Here is a 24,043-nt window from a genome sequence, read left to right as displayed (position 1 = left end):
CTGGGTCTCAGAATAGTGGTGGCAAAACACTATTTAGAGAAGTGAAAAGGAAATTAAAAGATGTAGAACTCATATCTTCCATTGGATAGGTAAGATTCATGTATAAATAAGTACAATATAGATTTCTGTTAGGTGAACCTGAGACGTGAAGATTCCAAAGTGATTTCAAAGTCATTAAAAAAAGGAACGCCGCATATCTACAACTATCTGATCTTTGACAAACCTGAGAAAAACAAGCAATGGGGAAAGGATTCCCTATTTAATCAATGGTGCTGGGAAAACTGGCTAGCCATATGGAGAAAGCTGAAACTGGATCCCTTCCTTACACCTTATACAAAAATTAATTCAAGATGGATTAAAGACTTAAATGTTAGACCTAAAACCATAAAAACCCTAGAAGAAAACCTAGGCATTACCATTCAGGACATAGGCATGGGCAAGGACTTCATGTTTAAAACACCAAAAGCAATGGCAACAAAAGCCAAAACTGACAAATGGGATCTAATTAAACTAAAGAGCTTCTACACAGCAAAAGAAACTACCATCAGAGTGAACAGGCAACCTACAAAATGGGAGAAAATTTTCACAACCTACTCATCTGACAAAGGGCTAATATCCAGAATCTACAATGAACTCAAACAAATTTACAAGAAAAAAACAAACAACCCCATCAAAAAGTGGGTGAAGGATATCAACAGACACTTCTCAAAAGAAGACATTTATGCAGCCAAAAAACACATGAAAAAATGCTCACCATCACTGGCCATCAGAGAAATGCAAATCAAAACCACAATGAGATACCATCTCACACCAGTTAGAATGGCAATCCATTAAAAAGTGAGGAAATAACAGGTGCTGGAGAGGATGTGGAGAAATAGGAACACTTTTACACTGTTGGTGGGACTGTAAACTAGTTCAACCATTGTGGAAGTCAGTGTGGTGATTCCTCAGGGATCTAGAACTAGAAATTCCATTTGACCCAGCCATCCCATTACTGGGTATATACCCAAAGGACTATAAATCATGCTGCTATAAAGACACATGCACACGTATGTTTATTGTGGCACTATTCACAATAGCAAAGACTTGGAACAAAGCCAAATGTCCAACAATGATAGAGTGGATTAAGAAAATGTGGCACATATACACCATGGAATACTATGCAGCCATAAAAAAGGATGAGTTCATGTCCTTTGTAGGGACATGGATGAAATTGGAAATCATCATTCTCGGTAAACTATCACAAGAACAAAAAACCAAACACCGCATGTTCTCACTCATAGGTGGGAATTGAACAATGAGAACACATGGACACAGGAAGGGGAACATCACACTCTGGGGATTGTTGTGGGGTGGGGGGAGGAGGGAGGGATAGCTTTAAGAGTTATACCTAATGCTAAATGACAAGTGAATGGGTGCAGCACACCAGCATGGCACATGTATACGTATGTAACTAATCTGCACATTGTGCTCATGTACCCTAAAACTTAAAGTATAACAACAATAATAAATAAAAGACATAGCACTCAATCACAATATGTGGACTTTGATCAAATAAACACATTGTAAAATAAAAAAAAGGAATGTAATATAAATATGATATTATGTTTAATTTTATTTACATTTATGGAAAAATGTTCAACCAGGACTATTGATGATTTCAAAGGAGACTTATCCACTGCAGGAATATTTGCCTCTCTTTTCATCCACATTTATATCCATAAAATAGGAATGTTGAGCCAGAAGATTCTCAAACTTAACTTTAATTCAATTCTATATCTGAAAATATTTTTTTTTTTGAGATGGAGTCTTGCTCTGTCGCTCAGGCTGGAGTGCAGTGGTGCCATCTTGGTTCATGGCAACCTCTGCCTCCCAGGGTCAAGCAATTCTCCCGCCTCAGCCTCCCGAGTAGCTGGGATTACAGACATCCGCCACCATGCCCGGCTAATTTTTTGTATTTTTGGTAGAGATGTGGTTTCACCATGTTGGCCAGGATGGTCTTGATCTCCTGACTTCAGGTGATCCGCCCTCCTCAGCCTCCCAAAGTGCTGGGATTACAGGCATGAGCCACCGTGCCCAGCCAATTCTTTTTAAATCAGTCCTGCACATTGACTAGCTAGAACATCTGTTTTGCCAGTTATGTAAAAAGAAAAAAAAAAAAAGTGACCAAAGCATAGATGTCAGGTACACACAAAAAAACTTACTTACTGTGTATTTATTCATTAAATGTAATTATATTGACTGTTCCAAACTCAAGATGGACTGATTTATAAAAGTTGGTTATTTGCAACATATTTCACACAATGACTATGTTAAAAATCATAGGAAAACCTTTAGGTCAGTGAACAAAAGTTTATTTCAATCATAATATTCCATAAACAGATTTTACTCATATTTTTTCTGGATTCTGAACATTATGTATTACAATGATTCTTTTTCCCATAGAAAGAGTGCTGTCTTTTGATACAAAGGTCACTATCATTTCTGCAACAATGGTCTCTAGAAAGTCTTCCCAGGGGTTGGACTTAAGAACTTTTTCTGAGTATCCTAACTTCCTCCAAAGTGAGATACTCTTGAGAGGGAAAGGGAAAACAGTTAATAATTTTGCTGGGACAACAAGAATAAATCATCACTGCCGTGAAAAACATGGGGATGTGTGGTTGTCCTAGTCATACACCCCTGGAAGTGTTTCCATGGCTTTTTTGTGGACACCAGCAATATGGAAGCTGTCATTTGTTTTCATTTTCATTTTGATTCATTCAACAAGTGTTTACTGAGACTCTACCAGGTACAACATACTTGGAATGTAGTGTGATAAAGGTGAACATGGTGCCTGACTTTGAAGAGCTCATAGTCTAGTGTGAAAATGAGACATTAAAAAACTGATTGTAATACAAAGCACAAATGTGATAACCAGGAAAGTTCAGGGCATCAAGGGAGCACGTAGTAGGGGGACCTATGCTTATGATCTAAGGCAGGAGTTAGCAAACTTTTCTGTAAAGGGTCAGATAGTAAATATTTTAGTTTTCAAAGGCAGCTGTTTTAGGCTAGAAGGGCCATAAATGGTCTTCATTTCTCCTTCTCCTGCTCTTTCTTCCCTTTCTCCTCCTGTTCTTTTTCTCTTTCTTCTTTTTCTTTTAATATCCTTTTAGAAGTTTAAAACCATCCTTAACCTGAGGGCTGTTTCATAACAGGCCATGGGCAAATTGGCCCTATGGGCTGTAGTTTGTCAATATTTGATTTAGGAGAGAAGGGAAAGCTTCTTGGAGTAAGTGATATGGAAGTTGAGATTTGAAAGACAAGTTATCATTGTATAGAAAGAGTTGCTGGAAAAAGTACATGAGATGGAGGGAGAATCTGTGCAAAAGCCCATAGATTAGACACTGTGTTGTATTTTTAACAAATGAAAAGAAGTCCAACCTGGCTGGAGAATGCACCAAGATGATATTGGAACATGAAATCTCAGTTCCCAGAATATATAATAACCCATGTTAAGGAGTTAGGACTTGATTCTAAGGGCAGTGACACATTCATAAAGGATTTTAAATGAGGAAATATCATGATCAGACCTGCATGTTTAAAAGAGTATTCTGACTGTGTTGCAGAGAATAGACTGGATAGGGGCAAGAGAGAAAGCAGCAAGTTCAGTACAGAATAATGACATAGGAGATAATGAGGCAGCAAATGATGAGGATGATGACATGAGAAATACACGGATTCCAGTGAGATTTGTGAAGTGAAATTAGCTGGACTTCTTGATTGATTAGAGGTAGAAGATGAGGAAAAGAGAGGAGGGAGGGATGACTTTTAGGTTGCTCCTTAAACAACTGAGTGGCTGGTGGTGCCATGTACTGGGAGAATCCTGCAGGAGAAGCAGATTTGAAGAATTCAGTTTTAGACATACTGAATATGAGGTATATGCTAGTCATCCAAGTGGTGATGCCCTGTAAGGAATTAAATATGCAGTTCTGAAGTTTACATGACAGGTCAAAGATTTGAGGATCACCCTATAGATGGAACCAAGGCTCAGGGACAGAATAAAATTATGTTTGCAGAATAAGAACCCCCAGTGTTGAAGGAATGACTAGACAAGGACGATCTCACAAAGCATATTGAGAAGGAGTAGAGAAGACATATAGGAGGAATACAGGGTAATTTTAGAGTCACCAAATTCACAGAATAAAAGCATTCCAAGGTGGGTGGGATGACACAGTATCAAATCCTTCAACTAGGGAAAAAATGAGTCCTGAGAAGAAATTATTGGATGTGATAATACAGACTTTATTGATAATCTTGATATAAGCAGTTTCAGAGAAGTGGCATGGCTGGAAGTCAGACAGGAATGGGTTGGGGGTAAGTGGGAGTACGTAGGGATGGTGAGAGTAAAACATTTTACCAAGAAGTCTAGAGAGTATGAAAGGTTGGAGGAAAAAGGACAGGGTGGTAGCTGGAGTTGGGGAAAGGATCTGTTAAGATCCAGGAGGTCTTAGACATGTTTTAATGCTCATGAGGATAAGTCAATAGACTTAGAGTAAAAGTACGGGAGCAAGATTACTTGATAAATTGGGAGGATGTGGGTTTCAGAGCACAGGTGGAAGAAATTGAGTTTGCCAATAAGGCCAGCCTGTACTCTGTTCACCTGGTATGGGATGCATCATACTGGAGGTGCCTCGTTCTCAGTTGCAAAAAGTCACCCTGTAGGCTAGAGGGCCTTTTACAGGAATAGGAACATCAAATGAGGCAAAAGAAAGCAGAAAGTATGAGTGAAGATGCTGATGGATTTATTTTCAGATACCATTTTTAGTTCAACATTCTTTCTTGGGACAGTGTCACATTTTTAATTTGGAAATCACTCCCCAGCATACTTAATGTCAACAAACTTATCAGGCTGTCATAGTAAAAATGATTTCTTATTTATTGATTATTATAAATATATACATTTATATAAAGCAATTCTTATGTATTCAGCAATTCTTTTAAGTGAACATGTTTTAGTAATCGCCACACAGATAATCAAATTTGAAAGAAAAAGGGTAGAAATCTATGCATCAAATTAATATTTTTCCAGTTTACACAATGCTTGGCTAGCATATGAATCCTCAAATCCTTTGCAATAATTTTGAGAGTTCAACTTATAGCAACACTGCCACATCTCAGATCCTCAGAGCCAGGGTCTGAGCTCAACTTTAGAGAAAGGCAACCTCACATATAAAAGCTAATGGTACTTCATCGGCTTTCCAAAGAATTAAAGTAAAATTCAAAATATTTCAGAGGAGAATCAGATTCACACTTTTCTAGGCATTTCATTACAAGAATTTGGCTTGGGATGGGACTGTAGGGAAAAGGCATGAATGGACAGATGACAAAATGGGATAGAGTTTAGGGATGGAAGTGGAGTATCAGTGATTCAATGGATAGAAAATGGTTTTGGCATTTACTGACCCCTCTTCCACTTGCTCCTTCTCCTTCTGCTGCTCCTCCTTTTCCTCTTTCACCTCCCTCTTTCATTAGTCATGTTACCCATTTTTTTTTTTTTTACCATGGGAGGATTAGAGATGATATATATATATATAAAGTTATCCTTGACAGGGTGGGGAAAGGATGTTCAATTTGAAGCAGAAAGGAAGGGCCTACTTGGGCTGCAGTATCTCTTAGATAGGTTGGAAGCATTATTTTCAGTTTCTTACATGCATAAAGGGCCATGTGTAGATTGCAGATACATAAATTGTGAATGACTGCATTCAATATATAAGCCAACAACACTGTTCCTGTGGACCAATGATCAGAAGAAAGAAATTGGGATGGAGACAGCAGCAGACATAACAGGCAATGGTATCAATGAGCTGTTTCAATTGTGAAAAAAATTTCGAGAGAGGAAAGTCACCTAGTAATCATTATCAGGCTTTGATTTTCCCAAGTCCTTCCTTTACTTCTATGGTTATACATTTAGGGAAAATTACAAATTATCTCCATAAGTTTTACCCTGGGGCATTTAATATCTGTAAATGCTATCTGTATCACCTAATAGACTTAATTTTGATCCAAATTAGTATTGTTTATTAAATTGAATTTTTATTCTAAAAATTGATACTCTGTGTATGATGCCTGTCTGTATATAAGACATAAAGAATAACTTCAGCTAACCAGCACCTGTGATTAATCACAATTGCTCTTCTCTGCCCATGACCATGAAGCAGGCAAAGATTTTTTTTAATTTTTATTTTTTGGCTTTTGCTTTATCATTTCCCCTTTCTACTTCAAGCATCTATCCTAGCCTCATTTCCAGTTGTTACTGGATATTTGCACTTTAATAGAAAATTGCTGCCAGTAAGAAGCCTTTAAGGTCCAACTAAATGAATCTTTCTTAGTGGACTTTTAGATGGAAATGGGGCCCTATGGGAGAGACATTTTCCAGAGAAGAACAGTCATCAATCTGTGCTGCTGGCATTGCAGGTGTATCATGGAGTTCTGAGGAGTAGCTCTAATACAGGGTCTCTACTTGTGCAGTCAAACTGTTTTTGAGGCTCTTTGACCCAGAATCTCCCTGGAGCTACCGTCATATGCTTCTTCATCGCTTCATAGTCAAATTTCTTAAAGAGGTCTGCCCACATCGACTCTTACTCACCCTCTCCTCACTGCCATGGGCTTTTCCCCTCATCAACTGAAATTGCACTGGCAAACATTAGTCATTGCTAAATTGACTGGTATTTTGTCCTTACTTTATGATCTCTGGGGAATTTGACACCAAGTCCACTCCCTGGTTCTTAAAATCCCATCCTCCTTTGATTTTTCAAGGCAATGCACTCTCCTGGTTCTTCTACTTCTCAGTACTGTAGTAACTGAAAGGTGGAGCTGGGTTGGGAACATAATGTCCACAACAGCCCTCATTCTTTGATATGGACTACTGAGTTTTCTCAATTATTTGATTAAATATTGTACTATGCAAACAAATCTTCAAGCCCTCTTCTGACCTCATTGCTGATCTCAGTCCTTTCGAAATAGGAGTTTGGGAGCCACCACTACCTCAGACATTGTCTCCTCTTCATATTCTCCCTCTGAATCCTCTTCTACCTGTACCTCCAATGTTAGTATTCTCTAAAGTTTGTCTTTAACTGCCTTCTCCTTTTCCTCTTAATTTTTCTCCTCCTGATCTTATCAAAGCCCAGGCCTTCAACTATCAGGTCTGTGATGAAGATCCCAAATCCCCATCTCTAACCTAGTCTTACCCTTTATCCACTACCCCCAGATCTGAATATCCAACTATTATACCTAGCCAACATCTCTGTTCCGCCTGTTTTAGAATGCCTTATTTTCAACAGTCCACTCTCCACCCAGTCTCCCAAATTAGTAGTCACCCTTGACTGCACCTCCCTCAGTTCCATCCTTCACAGAGTCACAAAGACTTGCAAAGTTCTTCTTCTTAATAGCTGCTAAATCCATCCTTTCTTCTTAGTTTTCTTGCTACTGCTTTGGTGTGAGCTTTTACCTGAGCTATAGCAGTAAATACTGTTCTTCTTTTACTAGTCTAAATGTCTATAATTCCACAGTCTACAGAAAGAAGTGCTCTTTTCTAAAATGTTAATCTGATTATGTAAGTGTCTGTTAAAACTTGTACTGGCTTCCCTTTATCTTATAGAAGAAAATCTCAGTTCATTGGTATAACATTTGATGTGCTTTGTAATCTGATCTCCATCACAAGACTCTGGTCTCCTTTTCAGGCACCACTCTCCTTTGCAGTATGATAAACACTGCTTGTTGCTTGAGGCCTCTGTACCTCTGGGCAATATGTTATTCTGGTTCTGTCTTTAGTTTGATGGGTGTCTATGCTTTATTTACCAATCTAGAAAATAGATTGCATGCCAGAAGAGATTGCAGAGTAAACTCCCTTTCTACAGGTGTTGATTGACTAAAATTGTCAGAGGGAGGATAAAGAAAGGTAGAAGATGTAGCTATTCTGATCTCATTAGTGCCTCCTGTCAGTATTGGCATGGCTGATGTGACTCTGAGGTAGAAACAGACTTCTGGAAATAAACTAGGTACCCTTCAAATGAGGATCACTGGAGCAGAAATGTGAATGGTCTGTGTTCCCTCCAAAACAGTAGGGCATCTTGACTTGTATTTATGTTTATTTCCAGATGAGCTTTCCAGGAATTAAAACACAAAATGTGGACCATCTGCATCCTTTTGGTGTAGTACAGGGAGATGCTGAAGTCATCATCTAGTTGATATTTGAAGAGAAAAGGTTGCAAGATTCTTTAATATGTCATCAATCAGGCATGTTGCTACATTTTAGGTCGTAGTTCACAACAGACCTTCTTGGGAGAGAGGAGACTTGAGACTTTGGTTTCCTTCTGAATTTAGATAATAAGTATGTGGCTTTGGTAGTTCATTGCCTACTGTATGGCACACTGGTTTTAAAAAAGATAATAAAATTATAGTTATTCCCCTCCTTCTTCCGGCTTGGAATTATATTGAATAATCTGGATTTTGCTTGTTTGTTTGTTGTCAATCCTCATTTTAGTGCTTGAGACTGCTAGGGGGAAGTTCTCCATTAACTAGAGCCCTCAAATAACCAGAATCATATTGCCAGGAGAAAGGAAAATGCACTGTGATAGACTTAGTAAAAACATAGAAATAAAGTACTTCTTGACTGTATACTCACAGTCCCTTCTGATTCAAGCAAATTACTGGAACACCCACCACTATAAAACTATTAATATATAATGAAAACAGATCAGAACCATCATTCAGAAGCAACAAAAGGATCCTCAATCAGACACTCTGAAGGCCCAGTGTTTTTATTACTAAGACCACAAGGGGAGAAATGTACCTTTTTAGATAAACCTTCAACAATATTTTCATAAGTCCTTCATCTTCGTTTATGTAGCACTTTCTATAAATGTTTATCGAGCACTCTGTATACAGACATTTATTGCAGCACACATTACATGCCATCATTGTGCTTTGTCTATTTGTCTTTTCCTCTTACATTTTAGTGCTTTGAGGGCAGGGTGCCATTTATCTTTGTTTCCTTGTTATCTAGAACAAACTATAGGAAAATTTGACACCTATTTAATTAAGGTAACCGCAAGCAAAAAAAAAAATTGATTTCTGATAATTCTGAATTCCAGAAAAAATTTGGTACATTTGAATTATCTATTCCTTTTTCTTTCTCTTTTAACAGTGCATTTATTAGTTTATTATTTAATTTCTTATTTGATGACATTCAAATACTCTCTCCATTTATCAAAAGAATTTTGATATTTTAAAGTACCTTTCATAGTTCTCATTCTGTCTGCATTCTAAATTTGCTTTTTCTAGATCTTGGAATCAAAGTTTCTTGTTCAGTTATTAAAATTTGTATTATATTTTAATTAGTTTCTAATTTGTACCAATTTCTCAGAAACACTTGGTAGTTTCATTATTTGGAGGAACGGTTGGTATTTGGTTACATGAGTAAGTCCTTTAGAGGTGATTTGTGAGATTTTGGTGCACCCATCACCCGAGCAGTGTACACTGAACCCAGTTTGTAGTCTTTTATCTTTCACCTGCCTCCTATCTTTTCCCCTGAGTCGCCAAAGTACATTGTTTAATTCTTACGCCTTTGCATCCTCATAGCTTAGCTCCCACTTATGAGTGAGATCATACAATGTTTGGCTTTCCATTCCTGAGTTACTTCACTTAAAATAATAGTCTCCAATTCCATCCAGGTTACTGCAAATGCCATTAATTTATTCCTTTGTATGGTTGAATAGTATTCCATGACATATATATATATATATTTTTATCCATTCAATTGATGGGCATTTGGGCCAGTTCCATATTTTTGCAATTGTGAATTGTGCTGCTATAAACATGCGTTTGCAAGTAGTTTTCTTGTATAATGACTTCTCTATTCTGTATTGAGGTCTTATAAAATAAAACATAGTAATTACTTCCACAAATTTTATTGTTTGAGATATGATTAATCTGATATAATTTTTGAATTTTATCAATAAAAATGTGGAAATTAATTTTCTCTTTTATAATAAGTGTGTACATAATGTCCTTGATTTTTCCTCTTGGCCACAAAGCCTGAAATTCTTACTTTTTGGTCTCTTAGGGAAATTTTGCTGACTGCACTATAAAATACTAATATAAACTTGTATAAAGTTGGAGAAAAAATTAGTTTCTGAAAATTTTTCCAATGCAATATTTAACACTAGCCTGGACATTGAAATCATGAATTCTGTGTCTCATCTATATCTATTTCTAATCCTTCTTTTGTATCTTGTTTTACTTTGCATAGGGCTCAATGAATAACAGGTGCTTAATGAAAACTGGTTAATTGATTTATTTCTCTAGCTGCCCAGTTTTAGGAAAAGATTTTGCTTTATCATACTAGAATTTAATTAATGGCATACTAAAAATGCAATGTAAACGAGCATTTATAATGAGGATTATTTTAAATGACTTGGCTCTACTATGAGGAATATGCTCAGAAATAAATGTCAGAATCTTTGGACAGACTTAACTCTTTAGCAAACATTAGAAGTTGGTGACATCTGTGAATGATTGACTGGCAATAATGGCTAAAGCAGCCTAAGAGATTCTTTGGAATCAATGTCAGGCCAAATAGGCTAATTTTTTGCTTAATTCTAGTTTAATAATTTCAAATATGGCATTACCAGTGATATCAAAATTTTTTTAAAAAGATCTCAAAATTAGGAAACTATATGGCAAAGGAAATTGCATTAGATAAAATACAACCCAGATTTAATGTTTTAGTTATTCAAAATTTGTATCTTAATGAAACTTTTCTCTTTTTCTGTTTTTAGTTATAGGAAAGTCCTATAATAATTTTAGTTGTTAAAGAGTACATTTTCAGCTGCCAGGATAAGGTGGGTTCTATTGTGAATCCTGCCTAAATTTAACTTGAATAAACCAGTCAAGAATTTAATCTTTGTTTGACAAACTAATTGGCTGGGGTTTAGAACCATCAGTTATGTAATAAAACTGTATGCAATCAATTAGGGTGAACTGATTATGTTCAGGCGGCTTCATTTCTGAAGAATCTTGTTAGCAGTTGAACTCTTTGAGTTGCTTGCCTAACTCTTAGAAAATGACTCAGCCTTTTATATAAGCATGAGGTTTTTTAATTCTCTGCAAATTTCAGAGGCTTTTCAGGTAATGGGCTGCATTTTACCAAAGAAAGCAATGTTAAGTGCACACAGATAGAATGGTTTTGGCTGATTTTCCCTTCCTTGGTGAATCACAAGTTAGATATTAATCTCAGATTCCTCTTCTGGATGACCCAAATGAAGGGCTGGGGTGCAGTAAACTAGTATTCTGAGCTGGGGAGAGATTCAATCCTTGCAGGGGCTATTGTCTTCCGTTTGGAAGCTGCAGGTATGATCTCGAGGCAGTGACCCATCAATCCAGAGGAATTAGAGAATGAAAATCCTAGAATGAGCCTTAATAAGGAGATGGAATACTGGGAATCTGGACAAGACGGTGAACTTTCAGAGAAAGAAGGTGGGGAGGAGATTGAGTTTGGTGAGGTTGTGCAGCCAGAGAGGGGAATTGAGTGTTAGCCATTGATGACATTCAAATACTCTCTCCATTTATCAAAAGAATTTTGATATTTTAAAGTACCTTTCATAGTTCTCATTCTGTCTGCCTTATAAATTTGCTTTTTCTAGATCTTGGAATCAAAGTTTCTTGTTCAGTTATTAAAATTTGCATTATATTTTAGTTAGTTTCTAATTTGTACCAATTTCTCAGGAACACTTGGTAATTTCATTATTTGTTATCAAATCAGAATTATAGTATAGTTAATATTTTTTGTTTATGCTTCCTATGAGATGTACCTGGAATTGATCAAAACAAGGCCAAGTTCTCCTAAAATATCTTTAGCTAATATACTCTATACACATCCTTAGAATGAAATATTACTCAGGTAATTTATTATTACTGTTTTTACACACACACACACACACACACACACTCTCCATATATGTATTCCAGAGGCCAAATTTGTTCTATTTAATCCTATTCCCAGCATAATAGTTCTCGCCAACTATTTGTTGAATTAATGAGTGTGATTCTGGTCTTTGTAATAGCCCAAAAAGCATGGAGCACATTTTATAGTTAGCACAGATACAAAAAGAAATAAACAAATCATTTATGACCATTACAGCTTCCTCTGTCACATTATATAACCCAATTTTAGAGAATTTTACTGGTAGGAGTGCAAAAGTATACATACACTATGGAAAACAGTTTGGCAGTTACTTATAAAGTTATATATATACTTAACACACACCCTGGCAACCCTGGTCCAGGTTGTTTACCTTAGAGAAATAAAAAGTTATATTCAACAAAAATTTTTAGAAGAATGAACATTCATAGTAGCTTCATTTGTGACAGTCAAAAACTGGAAACAACCCAGATATCCTTCATCAAGAGTGTGAATAAGTACACTGTGGACCAGTGTCGAGAAGTAAAAAGGGACAAACTATTGATACATGCAACAACTTGGATGATTCTCAGACATGCAGAGTGAGAGAAGCCGGTATGAAAGGCTACATCCTGTATGACTGCAACTGTGTAGTGTTCTGGAAAAGCAAAAACTATAGAGACAGTAAAAAGATCAGTGGTGGCCAGAGATATGGGTGTGGTGAGGGTATTACTGTAAGGGGTATCCCAAGGGACTTTTGAGAGATGAGAGAATTGTTTTTTGTCCTGATTGTGGTGGTAGTTATATGAATCTATATACATTTGTTGAACTTCATAGAACTTTACACCAAAAGAAAAAAAATTACCATATGAGAATTTAAAAATGAAATTAAAAATCTCTCAGATTTGGATAATTGTTTAACCAACTGAGGCTTACTTAGAGTCAAGTGGAATCTTCTTAGGTGTTTCATAACTGGAGACCATGGGTTTTGAAAGCCATGATATAGTTATCTGAGAGGTGGAAAGGTAGAAAAGTCAGCTACAGTATAATTTTTTAAAAAGAAATAAAGTAGTTATGATCAAAAAGGATATTTGCCTATAATTATTCAAAACGCAGAGTTGTGAGATCTTGTTAAAACCCATCACTTTATTGTCCAGTTATGTGGACTTCCCCCTCTGGCACTGATTCTTGCATTAATTAATATAATAGCATATGAAAGAAAGATTAGAAATGTGTTATGTTAGAAATAGACTTGCTTTAAGGGACATACATATTGATACACCAGGAAAATTCGGACAATTTTCTTACTGCTGAGATTTTTTTTCACCCACTCTGGAGTCCACTGGAAACCACGTATTTATTAAATGATTGATGCTTGTGCTCCTTAGGAACCATGGGAATTACCATCCTAGATCAGATCATTAGTCTGCCTAGTCTAACATCTTGCTTCTGGCTTAGGTAATTATCTGATGCTTTTGAGGGACGTTTAACTCTTTCTTGTAAAGCATTAGACCACTGTTTCATGTAGTGTTAATCTCATTGTTGAAGTGTAGATGAGAAACCCATGCTGATGATAATCATAACTAAGTTCTTTTGTACTTTTAAAATATAATTTTGTTTTTACCATTTTAATGATTCTGGTTAGATCCCAAATAATTAAGGATGCTATGATATACTTCATCTAATTCCCAAGGATTTGATTTTCTACTCTGCAATGAGTCTGTACGAATGGGAACACAATTATTCTGTCTAGTCTAAGGGGTTTTATACCTCTAGAACCTCAACATTTTATAAGAAAAGCAAATCAGCCTCTTCCTGTTTGTAATATGGCTGTTCAGAGCTGTTTAGTGGTCTCTGAGTGAATTATTTCTAAATAATTGATAATTGATAACTCTTAACACAGTTACTTTGTACCATTTACTTTCTAACAGATGACTTGATTCCTTAAGAAAGGGATGATTTAATTGGCTAATATAATGTGATCCTTTCCTTACTTCCTATCTCCTAGGTATTTGTTGAATGTATAAGCATTGTTTTAGTGCCAACAGCAACGTATTTAGTGTTTACAACTTCTTAATGAGGATTTAAAAAAAGTAAATGCCAGGTAGGAGACAAACCATATTGCAAATGCCCGGGAGTTGAAATTTGGGCATCCTACTCAATAAGAATGTTTGCTGTTGTTGTTTATAGTCAGAGTTCTGGCTGAGGTGTTAAAATGATAAGGAGACAGCCATGCTACAAGAGCAGTAGGAAACCTAAGAACAGGGTATGTGAAGAACCTCTCTATAGCACTGACTTCTCAACCAGGATGATTTTGCCCTTCAGGCACATTTGGCAATGTCTGCAGATATTTTCAGTTGCCACAACTGGGGACACGGGGGTGTACTTATGGGCGTTTAGTGGATGGAGGCCAGGGAGGCTGCTAAATATCCTATGATGTACAGAACAGCCTCCTACAATTTTCCAGTTCAATATCTCAAAAGTGCCAAGGTTGAGAACCCCCATTCTGAAGTGAGGAGAATGTGTTTTCAGCATTGAGCATAATGCTTTGAACACGGTAGGTGCAGAATATGTGTTGATGGAATTTTCACAAGAGACCTCTCAAATCAGATTTGGTTGCAATTATTGTAATCAAAGTAATTGCAAATAAATGCTAATCTAACACAAATTTCATGACATGCGCTACAATTACCTCACAGCGTGTTTGGTTAGGCACACGTCCAAAGCAGCTCATTAAGAGAACAATTACTAATATCCTTTATATTTATTTATTTATTTGAGATGGAGTCTCACTCTGTTGCCCAGGCTGGAGTGCAGTGGTACGATCTCACGTCACTGCAACCTCTGCCTCAGTGACTCTCCTGCCTCAGCCTCCTGAGTAGCTGGGACAACAGGTGCGTGTCACCATGCCTGGGTAATTTTTCTATTTTTAGTAGAGATGGGGTTTCACCATGCTGACCAGGCTGGTTTCAAACTCTTGCCCTCAAGTGATCTGCTCACCTCAACCTCCCAAAGTGCCGGGATTGCAGGCGTGAGCCACCACACCAGGCCCAATTATGAGTATCCTTTTAAACCTGTGAGACTAAATACTGTTTTCCTCTCTTCTCTTTTGCAGTTAATTTTCAAGGATTGGTCATCAGTTTGGGTTTTTTTTTTTCCATCTCCCACTATCAATGACACACGTAGTTTCTGGACCTCATATCCCATCAGCTGGGGCTCTAGTCCCACACACAGTTCTCCAGGGCCATAGTCCCCTGTGCTCCACCTCTAACCTGGCTTGCTCATCCCCTCCTTAGCTGTTGATCCTATTAAATAAACTTCATGGATTTTAGAGCAAGATATCCATTTGCTTTGTCTCTTTCTGAATTCTGAAAATAAACTCTTTATAATGAGATAGAAAACAGTAGGGTAAGAGTTCTGGAGCAGGAGATGATTACATAATGGATCAGGGGAGGGTGCACAGAAGGGGTTGAGTTTCTCAGTCCTTGGTTTGGGACTTAAGATAGCCACTTTCTAGACATTTGGACAGATTTTTGCTTAGTTGGGTGATATTCATGATGGCTCTCGTGAACCTTGCTCTGCTGCTTCTGAGAACTAACCTTCTGGAAGCTTCAGCCCCATTTTCTTCTTTCCAGTGATCATTGATGTATCTACGATTAAAGATCAGCTACCATTCTCTGCTGGCTTTGTGTCTGCCCATCACTTCCAAATTTTTTTTTATTATTATTATACTCTAAGTTTTAGGGTACATGTGCACAATGTGCAGGTCCAAATCTTTAAAGCAGAACTGGCTGCAGAGTAGCCTTCCAAGTGCTACAGGTTTGCAAACACTGAGAAGAGACTTTTCTAAAAACCACAGCACTGCTTGAAACTTGGTGCTTTAATTCCTTTCAGTCCACAACTAGAGATTTTTTAAATGTTCGTACTTGTAGATGCAAACTGAGTGCTAGCTTCTTAGAACAAGTTTTTATTACAATTCAAATAAAGATGACAGATTCTTTCTTCTGAAAAAATAGATATAGTTTTTGGACCCCCATTGTGGAACAGGTTATTTTTCAAGAAGCAAAAGGACCATCAAGGCAAACTTTTCTTACCTCAAAATTTCACTCTGGGCTTGTGCCATTTTTCTTCTGCTCTTCGTATTCAAATGTACAACAGATACAAGATAGTAAAGGGCGGAAGAAAAGGAATTAAAAATTTCATTTAGAATCCACTGTTACATAAAGAATTTTTTCCACCTTTTAGCCTCTACAAAACCTAGAAATTTATTGTTAATATATTTTTCAGAGATATTCACATATATCCATGTTGTTACTATTTTAAACCAAGGATATAAGGCAGCCATCAGTCATCATTTTCACAACCTATAAAATAACTTTCTCAGAGTGTCAGGAGTATCAGTTTTTGAGAGTCAGGTAAACACAACACTGCTTCAAGCTGAATAGCTATAGAAATGAATCCTAGGAATATGTTACATAGATACAAATTATGTCCTGATTCCTACCAATTTAATAAACTATGGACTTAAAGATTTCTTCTTCTTCCTCCTCTCCTTCCTCTTCTTCTTCCTCCTCTTCTTCCTCTTCTCCTCCTACTCCTCTTCATTTTTCTTCTTCTTCTTCTCTGGCAAAGCGGTATTTATGTTTCAGAAATAACAGTATTAAGTGCTATGGAGAAGGGTTAGAGGGTTGAGATTGAGGTTGCATTATAAAGACAAGTTAAAAGCTTCAATTTATACTTGAGAATAACAAGATATGAAAAGATTTTGAGAAAATCCTTTGTTCATTAGATAATGTTTATTTAACAAGATGAGTGTTTTCAATGAGATTATACTGTGGATTTTATTGAAAAGACTTTAAGAAGTAAGGTCTCTGTTCTTTAAATCCTGCTGATTTAAAGAAATATTATTAAATACTTTTAAGTCCATTTTTATTCAGCTTTGTCTACTTGCCATTGGTTATAATAGACTTAAAACCTTAAATCTTATTCCTTTATTCCTCATTTTTTGTTTTAAAATTTTGGCAAGATTGTTTTCTTTGTGCTTGTTGTTATTCATAGATCCCAGCAGAATTTCCAATTTTTTTGTAGTCAGTGCCATTGGAAGAAACCATAATATCATTGTCAGTGGGAAATCTGTTAGCAAGGAAATCTCTGCAGTGACAATGTGGCAGTGCAGCTGTGTTGTCTTCTGTGGGTCAGAAGTGATGTGACTGTACCACTCAGTTTACTCAGCACAGTCTGTTTATACACACTGTCCCAGCATAATTGTAATAGCACTAACTCTTGATTTAAACAGTAAAATTTTGTGGTTACTCACGACTTACAAATCTATATGGAAGGCTGGGCGCAGTGGCTCATGCCTGTAATTCTAGCACTTTGGGAGGCTGAGGCAGATGGATTGCTTGACGTCAGGAGTTCAAAACCAGCCTGGCCAACATGGTAAAACCTGGTCTCAACCAAAACAAAAAAAAGGCTGGGTGTGGTGGCAGGCACCTGTAATCTGAGCTACTTGGGAGGCTAAGGCAGGAGAATTGCTTGAACCAGGGAGGGAGAGGTTGCAGTGAGCCGAGATCACGCCACTGCATTCCAGCCTAGGCAACAGAGCAAGACTCCATCTCAAAATAAGTAAATAAATAAATAAATAAATAAATAAATAAATTTAATGAATTAATTGAAAAAAGAAATCCATATGGAAGAGTGGTAGTGGTTTTAAGTGGTTCATTTTTTGCTGGTGTGGTGGGGGTGTGGCTTGTGAAAAAGATCAGTAAAATTAGATTATCCAGGATGAGACCAGAATGTAGTAGAATTTTTTTGGAACTGAGAAAGAAAACATTTGCAGGCATTGTTAACAACTAACAAGCCGAAAGCAGGTAGGAGGGAGAAAATTGTTTAAAAAAAGCATCATAACAGCAAGAATATTAATTATTAAGATGAAGCCACGTGGCATGGTGGTGGTGGTGAGGTGGTGAGAGAGGGGGGAATGGGGTACCTAGGACTCAGCACTCAATGCTACTTTAAGAAACTTAACTAATTGTTTATATAGTAAAATAATATAATGTAGAGGTCAAGGACAGGGGGTTTGAATCAGATTGCCTGGGTTGACTTTCTGCAAGCTACTTAAAAGAAACTACCATCAGAGTGAACAGGCAACCTACAAAATGGGAGAAAATTTTCGCAACCTGCTCATCTGACAAAACTCTAATATCCAGAATCTAAAATGAACTCAAACAAATTTTCAAGAAAAAAAACAAACAACCCCATCAAAAAGTGAGTGAAGGATATGAACAGACACTTCTCAAAAGAAGACATTTATGCAGCCAAAAGACACATGAAAAAATGCTCATCATCACTGGCCATCAGAGAAATGCAAATCAAAACCACAATGAGATACCATCTCACACCAGTTAGAATGGCAATCATTAAAAAGTGAGGAAACAACAGGTGCTGGAGAGGATGTGGAGAAATAGGAACACTTTTACACTGTTGGTGGGACTGTAAACTAGTTCAACCCTTGTGAAAGTCAGTGTGGCGATTCCTCAGGGATCTAGAACTAGAAATTCCATTTGACCCAGCCATCCCATTACTGGGTATATACCCAAAGGACTATAAATCATGCTGCTATAAAGACACATGCACACGTATGTTTATTGTGGCACTATTCACAATAGCAAAGACTTGGAACAAAGCCAAATGTCCAACAATGATAGAGTGGATTAAGAAAATGTGGCACATATACACCATGGAATACTATGCAGCCATAAAAAAGGATGAGTTCATGTCCTTTGTAGGGACATGGATGAAATTGGAAATCATCATTCTCAGTAAACTATCGCAAGGACAAAAAACCAAACACTGCATGTTCTCACTCATAGATGGGAATTGAACAATGAGAACACATGTACACAGGAAGGGGAACATCACACTCTGGGGACTGTTGTGGGGTGGGGGGAGGGGGGAGGGATAGCTTTAGGAGATATACCTAATGCTAAATGGCGAGTTAATGGGTGCAGCACACCAGCATGGCACATGTATACATATGTAACTAACCTGCACATTGTGCACATGTACCCTAAAACTTAAAGTATAATAATAATAAAAAAAGTGAAAAAGATGCTTAAGCTCTATATGCCTCATTTCCCTCATCTGTAAAATGGGAATAATAGTAATACCTTTTTATTGTGGAGATTAAATGAATTAATGCTTATAAAGCACTTAAAACAGTGGTTGTCTCATTGTAAGAACTCAGTACATGTCATCTGGTATTATTATTGTTGTTGTTATTGTTTTCAATGAGCAAAGGAGGTAATGGCTATACCACTGCCATCCCATGTTTTTAATGAAGCTGCCCATATTGTCTTCTGGAGGCAATCTCATCCGCTGAACCAGCTGGGCTGGATGGATTTTCTGTCTCCATCACTTATTTGTTCAGCAAATTTCCGAACTTCTCTTTTGTCTATCTCTACATCTTGATAGAGATAAAAATAACATGGACTATTTAGGTTTATTGTAATGTTTAGATTTGCTACAATCTTTGTAAACCACTTCACAAGGTCCCAGGCACATGGTCAGTTCTAGGTAAATGTTAGAAGTTGTTCTAAAGAAATCTTTTTGTATAAACATGCATGTATAATAAGGAATGCATAAGCCATTTATTTTCTGGGTCTCTTAAGTCAAATCATTGTTAAGTAGTAGATGGTAAGTATATGGTTCACACGGAGGCATGGAGGGCCAATGGAAAAGTGTTATGTTTGAGCCATGTGTGAAATGCCTTCATAGAGAAAAGTGGCTGAGAATACAGTTCTGTTACTCAGGACAGATGATGATTTTGGGGCCTATTAGTACATGAATCTCTCTCTCTCTCTCCCTTTCTATGTGTGTGTATGAATGTGCACTTGTGCAGGGGGCATATGTGTTGACAAATAACTGAACCTTGAAGAATACCACTTCATAAATTATCAGGTGAAGGAAAGCCACCAAAAGAGCAAAAAACAACAATAAATACCACAGTTGAGGAGAAAAAAAGATAAGAGAGAAATAAGGAGATAATGATGCCCTAGGAGTTAAAGCCAAAGAACGTTTCAAGAACAGCAAAAAATGTTATAATTAAGTAAAAATGATTAAATCAGCAAATAAAGGCCTCTAATAACATTACTGAGAATAGTGTTGACAGAGTGATTGGGGCAAAATCTAGATTTCAGTGGATTGAGATTTATCAAAAACATGAGAAAAATTAAACAATAAATACTAATATAAAACAAAATCATAAGAAAACTTAGCTTTTCAAAGATTTTGACAGTAAGTGGAAAAAAGATAGGTGATGTTTATTATATAGAAAACTTATGCATCTGTCAGTTGATGGGAAGAATTTTGAACATCTAAGAAATGGGAAAAATATGGACGAGACTAACTTTTGATGTTCAAGGAGGAGTGGACTGGGACAAGGTCACTTGTGTAGAAACTATACCTACGGAAAAGGAAGAATAACCATGTCGGAGGGAGGTAAGGAAGAGTGAATATTTTTAAAAGTTTTTGGTAAAAGAGTCCCGAGATTTGTTTGAGAAGTCAGTGACTAAGTCATGGAGGTAGAAGAATAGCAAGAAGTCAAACTGAACAGAAAAGAATTTTAACTAGAGATGAATGGAAGATGAGTTGATTAGTACTGAAGGCTCAATTAAGGTTGGAAATAAAGCATTTGTGATAGCACCAAATGACACAGAACTCAGTGGTGTGTGTGTGTGTGTGTGTATGTGTGAATTATGTGATTTTCTACAGAATTCTTAAACTTTCCAGAAGCAAAAGTGATGGCAGTGGATACATAGCTTTGCCAAGAACTGGGGATTTTCAATGTGAACATGGGAGAAGAATGAAGGTTGAGAGATTGGGAGGAGTGAGAATACCTATTTGAGCATTAAGTGAATGATGAAGAAAGAAGTCGCTGTTAGGTATGAAATGGGAGGAAGCCCAGAGAGGGCTGAACAACCGAAGACTAGAGTGAATGTGAAGAAGAAGGAGGTTTGGTTGGAGAGACAAGTTTCCTTGTTTAGTATGTTGGAGATGGAGGTTTCTTAAGAAATGAAAAGAGGCAGCGTTTGCCATTAGATTGGGTAGTAGCTTGGTGATCTCTAGGTGATAAAATACTTTTGGTGGTGAATGCTGAAAGGCACATCAATGATAATTTACTTAATCTAATCCCACTTTTTTAAAACTTTTAAGCTCAAGGGTACAAGTGCAGGTTTGTTACACAGGTAAACTTATGTCATGGGGGTTCGTTGTACAGATTATTTTGTCACCCAGGTATTAAGCCTAGTACTCATTAGTTATTTTTCCTGATCCTCTTAATTCTTCCACCCTCTACCCATCAAAAGGCCCCAATGCCTGTTGTTCCCCTCTACGTGTCCGTGTGTTCCCCTCATTTAGCTTCCACTTATAAGTGAGAACATGCAGTATTTGGTTTCCTTTTCTCATGTTAGTCTGCTAAGGATAATGGCCTTCTGCTTCATCAATGTCCCTGCAAAGCACATGATCTCATTCTTTTTTGTGGCTACATAGTATTCCATGGTATATATGTACCACATTTTCTTTAACCAAGCTATAATTAATGGGCATTTAGGTTGATTCTATGTCTTTGCTACTGTGAATAGTGCTGCAACAAATATATTCATGCATGTGTCTCTATAATAGAATGATTTATATTCCTTTGGGTATATACCCAGTAATGAGATTGCTGGGTCAAATGGTATTTCTGTCTTTAGGTCTTTGAGGAATCACCACACTGTCTTCCACAATGGCTGGATTAATTTACACTCCCCCCAACAATATATAACCATTCCTTTTTCTCCACAACTTTGCCAGCTTCTGTTATTTTTTGACTTTTTAATAATAGCCATTCTGACTGGTGTTAGATGGTATCTCATTGTGGTTTTGATTTGCATTTCTCTAATGATCAGTGATGGTGATCTTTTTTTCATATGGTTGTTGGCTGCATGTATGTCTTCTTTTGAAAAGTGTCTGTTCATGTCCTTTGTCCACTTTTTAATGGGATTTTTTTTTCTTGTAAATGTAAGTTTCTTATAGATGCTGGATATTAGACCTTTGTCAGAAGTATAGTTTGCAAAAACTTTCTCCCATTCTATAGGTTGACTGTTTACTCTGTTGGTATTTTCTGTTTCTGTGCAGAAGCTATTTATTTAATTATACCCCATTTGTCAATTTTTGCTTTTGTTGCAATTGCTTTTGGTGTCTTTGTCATGAAATCTTTGCTCATGCCTATGTCCTGAATGGTATTGCCTAGGTTTTCTTCTAGGGTTTTTACAGTTGTGGGTTTCACGTTAAAGTCTTTAGTCCATCTTGAGTTAATTTTTGTATATGGTGAAGGAAGGGGTCCAGTTTCAATCTTCTGCCTATCGCTAGCCAGTTCTCCCAGAACCATTTATTGAATAGGGAATCCCTTCTGCATTGTTTGTTTTTGTCAGGTTTGTCAAATATCAGATAGTTGTAGGTGTGTGGTCTTATTTCTGGGTTCTCTCTTCTGTTTCATTGGTCTATGTATCTTGTTCTCGTACCAGTACTATGCTGTTTTGATTACTATAGGCCTGTAGTATAGTTTGAAGTTGGATAGCATGATGCCTCCAGCTTTATTCTTTTTGCTTAGGATTGTCTTGGCTATTCGATCTCTTTTTTGGTTCCATGTACATTTAGTATATTTAAAAATAGTTTTCCCTAGTTCTTTTTTTTTTTTTTTTTTTTCGAGATGGAGTCTCACTCTGTCACCCAGGCTGGAGTGCAGTGGTACGATCTCGGCTCACTGCAACTTCCGCCTCCTGAGTTCAAGTGATTCTTCTGCCTCAGCCTCCCAAGTAGCTGGGTCTACAGGTGCATGCCACCATGCCTGGCTAATTTTTGTATTTTTAGTAGAGACGGGGTTTCATCATATTGACCAAGCTGGTCTCGAGCTCATGACCCCGTGATCCGCCCGCCTCTGCCTCCCAAAGTGTTGGGATTACAGGCGTGAGCCACCGTGCCTGGCCTAGTTTTCCCTAGTTCTGTGAAGAATTTCAATGTTAGTTTATAGGAATAGCATTAAATCTATAAATTGCTTTGGGCAGTATGGCCATATTAACAATATTGATTCTTTCTTCCATAAGCGTGGAATGTTTTTCCATTTGTTTGGTCATCTCTGATTTCTTTGAGCAGTTGTTTTAGTTTTTGATAAAAAATCTTTCACCTCCATAATTAGCTGTATTCCTAGGTATTTTATTATTTTTGTGGCAATTATGAATGGGAGTTCATTTGTGATTTGGCTTTCAGCTTCTCTATTGTTGGTGTATAGGAATGCTAGTGATTTTTGCACATTGATTTTGTATCCCAAGACTTTGCTGAAGTTGTTTATCAGCTTAAGAAGCTTTTGGGCTGAGACTATGGGGTTTTCAAGACATAGGATCATGTCCTCTACAAACAAGATAGTTTGCTTTCTTCTCTTCCTATTTGGATGCTCTTTATTTCTTTCTCTTGCCTAATTGCCCTGGCTAGAACTTCCAGTACGATTTTGAATAGGAGTGGTGAGAGAGGACATCCTTGTCTTGTGCCAGTTTTCAAGGGGAATGCTTCCAGCTTTTGCTCATTCAGTATGATGTTTGCTGTGAGTTTATCATATATGACTTTTATTATTTTGAGGTATGTTCCTTCAATAATTAGTTTATTGAGAGCTTTTAACATGAATGGATGTTGAATTTTATTGAAAGCCTTTTCTGCATCGATTGAGATAATCATGTGGTTTTTCTCTTTGGTTCTGTTTATGTGATGAATCAAATTTATTAATCTGCATATGTTGAACCAATCTTGCATCCTGAGGATGAAGCCTACTTGATCTTGATGGGTAAGCTTTTTGATGTGCTGCTGGTTTTGGTTTACCTGTATTTTATTGAGGATTTTTGCATCGATGTTCATCAGGGATATTGGCCTGAAGTTTTCTTTTTTGTGTATCTCTGCCAGGTTTTGGTATCAGAATGATGCTGGCCTTATAGAATGTGTTACTGCGGAGTCCCTTCTCAAGTTTTTGGAATTGTTTCAGTAGAAATTGTGCTAGCTTTTCTTTGTACATCTGGT

The 24,043-nt window shown here is 37.0% G+C and overlaps 1 protein-coding gene across 1 annotated transcript in view; it reads left to right on the top strand.

The window, feature by feature from the left end:
• Positions 1-24,043, top strand: part of PKHD1 (PKHD1 ciliary IPT domain containing fibrocystin/polyductin) — a 485,172-nt gene that overhangs the window by 394,197 nt on the left and 66,932 nt on the right. The window lies entirely within an intron of this gene.

The sequence above is a fragment of the Pongo abelii genome, chromosome 5 (assembly GCF_028885655.2).
Source record: "Pongo abelii isolate AG06213 chromosome 5, NHGRI_mPonAbe1-v2.0_pri, whole genome shotgun sequence".
In the NCBI taxonomy this organism is placed as follows: domain Eukaryota; kingdom Metazoa; phylum Chordata; class Mammalia; order Primates; family Hominidae; genus Pongo; species Pongo abelii.
The sequence above is the reverse complement of the archived record's forward strand: the minus strand, read 5'-3'. Positions and strand labels throughout refer to the sequence as shown.